Genomic DNA, 6,000 nt, shown 5'->3' with positions numbered 1-6,000 from the left:
AGGCTGTGGGTCCATTTGCAAGTCTAACTGCTTGCTCCCGCATTCACACCCCATACATTGGCACCCACAGCAGAGATGCCGCCTGGGTGAGCCCACAATTAAGGGGCCCCCTCCTCACTTAACTTACACACAGGAGCCAGCCCCCAGGGGCAGGCAGGAAGGTGTGGGGAGAGGACCCAGGCCAGGCTGGGGCCTGGGGGCTTCCCAGAGGAGGGGGCCTGGAAGAAGCCAGGGTAGGGTTCACTCCCCACCCTGCTTCCCCACCTCCCACTGCTCACAGCGGGACCACCCCCACCCCCGTCACAGCCCCCATCCCAGGCCTCCTGAAGCATTGACTGGGGCTCAAGTTCCCCGGCGAGCTCAGCTCCAGAGGCCGAGCTGTCCCGGGAATCACGGCACCAATGGGAACCCGGCCCCTGGGACAGCTCCCCGGGACTTCCAGGTCTCAGAGGAGCAGGGGCAGAGCCCTGGCCAAGCACAGGGGACCCTCTGCTCCCCCCGCCAGTGGCCTGCGGCTCCCCCTGACACACTCCAGGGGCAGATACCACCCGGCATGCAGGCCCCAGACCAGGGCCCTCCCCACCCCACTGTCTCGGGGTCCCCAGGGTCCTTGATGGGGAAACTGAGGCCTCGAGGGCGGAGGTCACAGATCAGGGCCAGCGCTGAGACCGAAGGGTCAGTGTCCTCATTTCATCACAGAGGACGGTGACGAACAGAGAAGTCAGGGCGCTTTCCTGGGTCACACAGCTGTGTTTCATGACGCGTCTGGGACTGGAGCCCACCCTCTAGGCGCCCCAGCATCTGCTGGGTCAGCCTCTGGCTCAGGGGCAGGGGACAGGGGAGGAGAGGAGGGACCGGTTCAGGCAGGGAGCAGCTGGGGCCGCCCTCCCCCGGGACCGGGAGTGGAGAATTCCAAGGTGGCCGCAGCTGAGCATTAGCACAGCGGCCGGAGCTGCCCCAGTCCTGCCCCCGCCCCTCCCGCCAGCTGCCCCTGCTCCAGCCCAGAAGCTTCCCTGCCCCTCCCCTGAGCCCCACACCTGCCGCCTTCACACAGGCCCACTGGCACCGCCCTTCAGGGGCTCTGGGCCAGACTGCCCAGGACTCCAGGAGGCCAGGGGCCCTGGAGGCACGGCCCCTGCACGTGGGCCAGCCCACGGTCAGTGGTGGCCAACAGAAGCTTCTAAGAGAAAGTCCGTGTACGAAACTCAAGGGACAAGGGAGACCAAAGTGCCCGAGGCCCTGAGCTACACCCTCGGACCCCAGCCTCCCCTAAATCTGCCCGCTCAGTTCACAGACCCTGAGACACCTAGAACCTCATTGCCTTGACCCCCAGGCCCCTATAACCCCAGACCCCCCGTCCCCCAGGCTCCAGACCCTGAGCCCCAGGCCCCCAGACCATCAAAGGCACAGGCCCCCACGCCCAGAGGCAGAGGTTCTCATTCCTACAGGTCAGAGCTCAGGCCCCACCGGGGAGCAGGTGGTATAGAGTCGGTGGTTTGAGCAGAGCTCAGGGTGAAGGCCTAGAGTAGGTGAAAAGCTTCTAGAAGCTTCCATCACCCACCTAAAGGAATGACCCCCTCACCTATACTTCCCTCTCTGCGAGGCAGCCTGTCCCGACCCCAGCACTGGGTCGGGGGACACGGGGGCCTGCCAGTCAGGGGTGCGAGACCCTCCCCTGCTGCCTGAGGCCCCGTTCCAGGAGGGTTTCTGCTGGGGGTTGAGAGGGAGGCAGGGAGGCCAGAGAGCAGGGCGGGAGGAGTCTGGCTCCGAGGGAGGCCGGCAGGGAAGCGGCCTGAGCCAGAGTTGTCCCCCACCCCCTCCCACGCCCCCTCCTCCCTGCCCCATTCCCGGGGCCCAGGGACAGACAGGGGGCCTCCCGGGGAGCAGCCCCCCTGTGCTGTAAGTGCCAGGACCAGTCCTCACTCCCAGCACCCGCAGAGGGCCGGCCAGGGGCTGGGCAGGTGACCACCCTCAATCAGGGCCAGAGAGGTGGGGACTGGGGGCCCGGCAGGACGGATGAGGGAGGGGACAGAGGCCTGGGGACCTGGGGGCCAGTCCTGACCCCTCTAACTGCCTGGGCAGCCCTGGCCCCCGCACCCCCACCCCCTGGCCCCAGTTGCCCGCCCCTTGCTGAAGGAGGTGTCCAGACTCAGCCGTTGTGAGCTGACAGCTGGCCCCCAGCCCCCACCAGACCCCGGGAAAGGAGCAGGAACTGCAGAAACCTGGGGAGGGTGGGTAGTGGGGAGTCCTCCCTGGAGGCGGGCCCCTTTCTGCCCATGGAGCCACAGGCGTTTGGGAGACAAATGCTTCTGGAGAAACAAGCCTGGATGGAGGATGGAGGAATACTCATGTTTTAAAAGGTGCGTGCCTCCCAAACAGCACCGACTCAGCCGGCCAGATGGAGGCCAGAGCGCCGTCTCCTGCCGCCTCCCTGACCCCTGCTCCTCCTGGCTGTGGGCCCCCAGCCCCTGGGGCTCCAGAGAGAAAGGGTTCCAGGACTTGCCTGGCAATCCAGTGGTTCCCCGGGAGAGGCGGGGATGGGGACTGAGGGGGAAGGAAGGTTCCCCTGCAGAGCTTCCTCACCTCGGCTTTGGCTGCCAGAAGCCTGGACCTCTGCCCTCCCCCCACCCCCGCCTCTGGGAGAGGGAAGCAGGGCTTCTCATCCAAGCCCGCCCAGGATGGCCCGGCTGCAGTTAGCCGGCAAGGCTCACTGGGGAGACTCTTACTGTGTACTAAGTTGCTCAGTCGTGTCTGACTCTTTGTGACCCCATGGACTGTAGCCTGCCAGGCTCCTCTGTCTCTGGGATTCTTCAGGCAAGAATACTGGAATCCCCCTCCTCCAGGGGATCTTCCCAACCCAGGGATCAAACTTGCATCTCATGTCTCCTGCATTGGCAGGCGGGTTCTTTACCACAAGTGCCATCTACACTTAAAATCCCCTGTGAGACCCAGTGGGGAGGCTGGTGAGGGGGCAACACAAGGTGCCCACCAGGCCCTGCTCCCCCGCCCGTCCCCCCTGCAGCGCGGAAGCCCACCCCAGCCCCTTCTCCCCCAGCAGCTCAGGGGCCCTCCTGCTACCCGGCTGCCCCAGAGCCTGGATGGACCCTTCATCCCAGCAGCCCCAGGCATCCAGCCACGCGAAGTTTGGGACCCTCAGCCCACCCACCCTCTGCTCCAGGGTCGCACGCTCATGGATCGGAGGTCACCGTGGAGCCCCTGAGCCGCCGGCCAGCTGTCCCCACAGGACCAGGACAAGGGGAGAGGCTGAGGCTTCTGGTGGGGATTCCAAGAGCCCTGAGCACAGAGCTCAGGGCTGGAAACTCCACACGCGTGTGCGTGCGTGTGTGCCCATGCGTTCCAAGTAATGCATCTGTCCTTCTGGGGGAGGCGTGCTTCCCACCAGCTAGTCCCTTTCCGGCTTATTAACAAATCGCATGGCCTGACACGCACTTCCCCCGGGACTAAATCTCCCCATCAAATCAGCATAATGTGAACTAAGTAAACACTGGGATGCTCAGGCCACGCTAGGCCGGCGGCCACCTCCCCGCCTGGCCACCCCCCCACCCCCACCCCCACCCCGGGGCCCTGCTGCAGGACTGGCTGAGTCTGGACCCTCCCCCCAGCGCTCAGAGCCTTCCTGATTCCCAGCCCACACTGCCTGTTGAGGCCCATGGGGGGAGCCTGGGACCCCTGGAACTGTCCCTCGGACACCCTAGTTCCCCTCACGCATGCACCAGCCCTGGGAACCTGCCCCTGCCCATCCTCCTGGATGAAGCTAACTGAGGGTCTTCAGGGCAGGCCCTTGGAGTCACTGTGGCATCTGCAGCGAGGCAGTAAAGTGTGTGTGGAAGCGCCCAGCCTCGGCTCTCACAAGGGTCCACGGGCTGGAGCATGAGGCCAGCCTTGCCCTTCCAGCCCACCCACGCCATGGCCACTGCCTCCCGGAGCCCCGATTCCCTTCCGGATGGTGGGGGAGGAGGGGGTGGGAGGAGCCCCAAGGCAATGGGGACTTGTAGTGCTCCCGAGGACCTGGGACTCGGAGGAGGGGTAACTGCCAGGCGCGCAGTTCACAGCTGTCTGCTCTGCTGCTCCAAGGCCCCAGGATCTAGGGACCAGCAGGCATGATCCCAGGGTCTCCTTCAGGCCACGGTCTCCAGGGCCAAGGGCCTGAAGACAGGAGCACCAGGCTGATGCTCACCAGGCCCGGAGGGTACCTCAGCACCCCCCGCCTAGCCCATGACACAGCCCAGGACAGTCCAGACCCCAGGCCTGCTGCCCAATGCCCCGCTCTGAGGGGACCTGTTCAGGGTTTAGACGTTTGCAAGATACATCAACATCTAGGCGTACGTTCCTGAAAGGCACAGTCCTGCCTGGCTTCCAGAAAGCCCAGAAACCCCCAGAAGGCCCCAGAAACTCCAACCTAGAAGCAGGTGTGGGGGGGCGGGGGGTGGGCATGGCTGCCTGAGCTCCTCCCCAAAGCCCTGGCAGGGCCCAGAGGTGTCGGCTGGGAAGGTCAGACTCTGCGGGGCAGAGTGTCCTGCTGGAATGTCACTGATGGGCAGTGACCACAGGGACCAGTAGGTGACGTCACAGCTGGGAACTAGGGTGTCCTGGGGACAGTCCCCAGAGTAGTTCCCCATCCCAGGCCTGCCACTCCTCACCCGCCCCTGTCAGAGGCGGACACGCGGGACCCACCTCCCTGCCTCTAGCCCCGCCCACAGTAGCCGGGCCCTGCCCTGCCCACGTGCACTTGGCCCCGCCCATATGCACTTGGCCCCGCCCACGTGGGCCCGGCCCCGCCTCTCCCCCACGAGTGCCCCGCCTCTGCGCATCCTTGTAGGTCTGGCTCTGGGAGCTCAGCGCCTCGTTAGAACTCTGTCCACTTCTGGGCAAATCAAATCACCCAAAGGTGAGCCTCCAGAGACTAGAGCGGGCCCTTTGCTCTGGGAAGGAGGCAGACGGTTCTTGGGGGCGGGAGCAACACCCCAGCCCTACCCCTGGGGGGCGGGGGGGGGTGTGTCCAGCTTTCCAGGAGGCTGCACTCCCAGGGTGGGAGGGTGGGGGGCGGGACCATGAGTCCAGGACCCTCCCGGGTGCTGGTGCTTGCTGACACACGTGAAGAATTGTGCACGTGGAGCCCCCGTGACCCTCCCCATGGCCACATCGCCCTGTTTTGAGATGGTGAGACCCCAGGTGCAGAGCTGGGGTTCACACCCAGGCACCGTGCCAGAGCCCACCTGTGGCGTCGGCATCCCTGGGAAGCACCGCTCAAGACGCCCTCCTCAGGCCCCCAGGCTCCCGGCCACCCCCACATAGACCTCTCCTACCCCTGCACACAGGAAGCCTCGTTCCCCACTGCTGGATCTGGGTCTCCAAAATCTGCTCCCCTGGGTTTAGCTCCAGACACACAGCTGGACACACAGGGCTTGGAAAGTCCCCACCAAAGACTGTGTCCCGTGAGAATTCCTTCCTGAAGCCAGATTTCAAGGTCCCTGGAGCAAGCACCAGCCTCTTCTGGCCCTCAGTCTGGGGCCCAGACAGCGGCTGATCTGGGTCGGGCTCAGAGGACACAGTGGGGACGGTGAGCGGATGGGCAGGGCCGGCTCGGGCTGTAGATCACCCCCGTCCTGTCCCGAGTTCTCAGCTGCGGCTCATCCCGCCTCGTAAAGATGCCAGCGAGCCCCGGGCCAGCACAGGCAGGCCCACAAATCAGCAGCAGGCGCTGGATTTAGAGCATCACCCCTCTGCCAGGCAGATCAGCCTCGGCGGATGGCCACCGAGGCCGCAAGAAATACGGCAGCACGTCTCGGCTGCTGGAGAAACAGGAGAGATTTATTCCAAACCAAGGAGGCTGAGTACGCTGTCGGGGCGGCTCAGACGCAGCCCTCCTTCCACGGGAGGGGAAACCAAGGCAGAGGAGGGGGAGCTGCCGGGACCCAGGTGCCGCGGGGGTCCAGTCCCGGGGATGCTCGGGTGACTGGCAGCCCCCACATCGGGAGT

This window comes from Cervus elaphus, chromosome 13 (assembly GCF_910594005.1).
Source record: "Cervus elaphus chromosome 13, mCerEla1.1, whole genome shotgun sequence".
NCBI lineage: Eukaryota > Metazoa > Chordata > Mammalia > Artiodactyla > Cervidae > Cervus > Cervus elaphus.
This window is presented reverse-complemented; position numbering follows the sequence as displayed.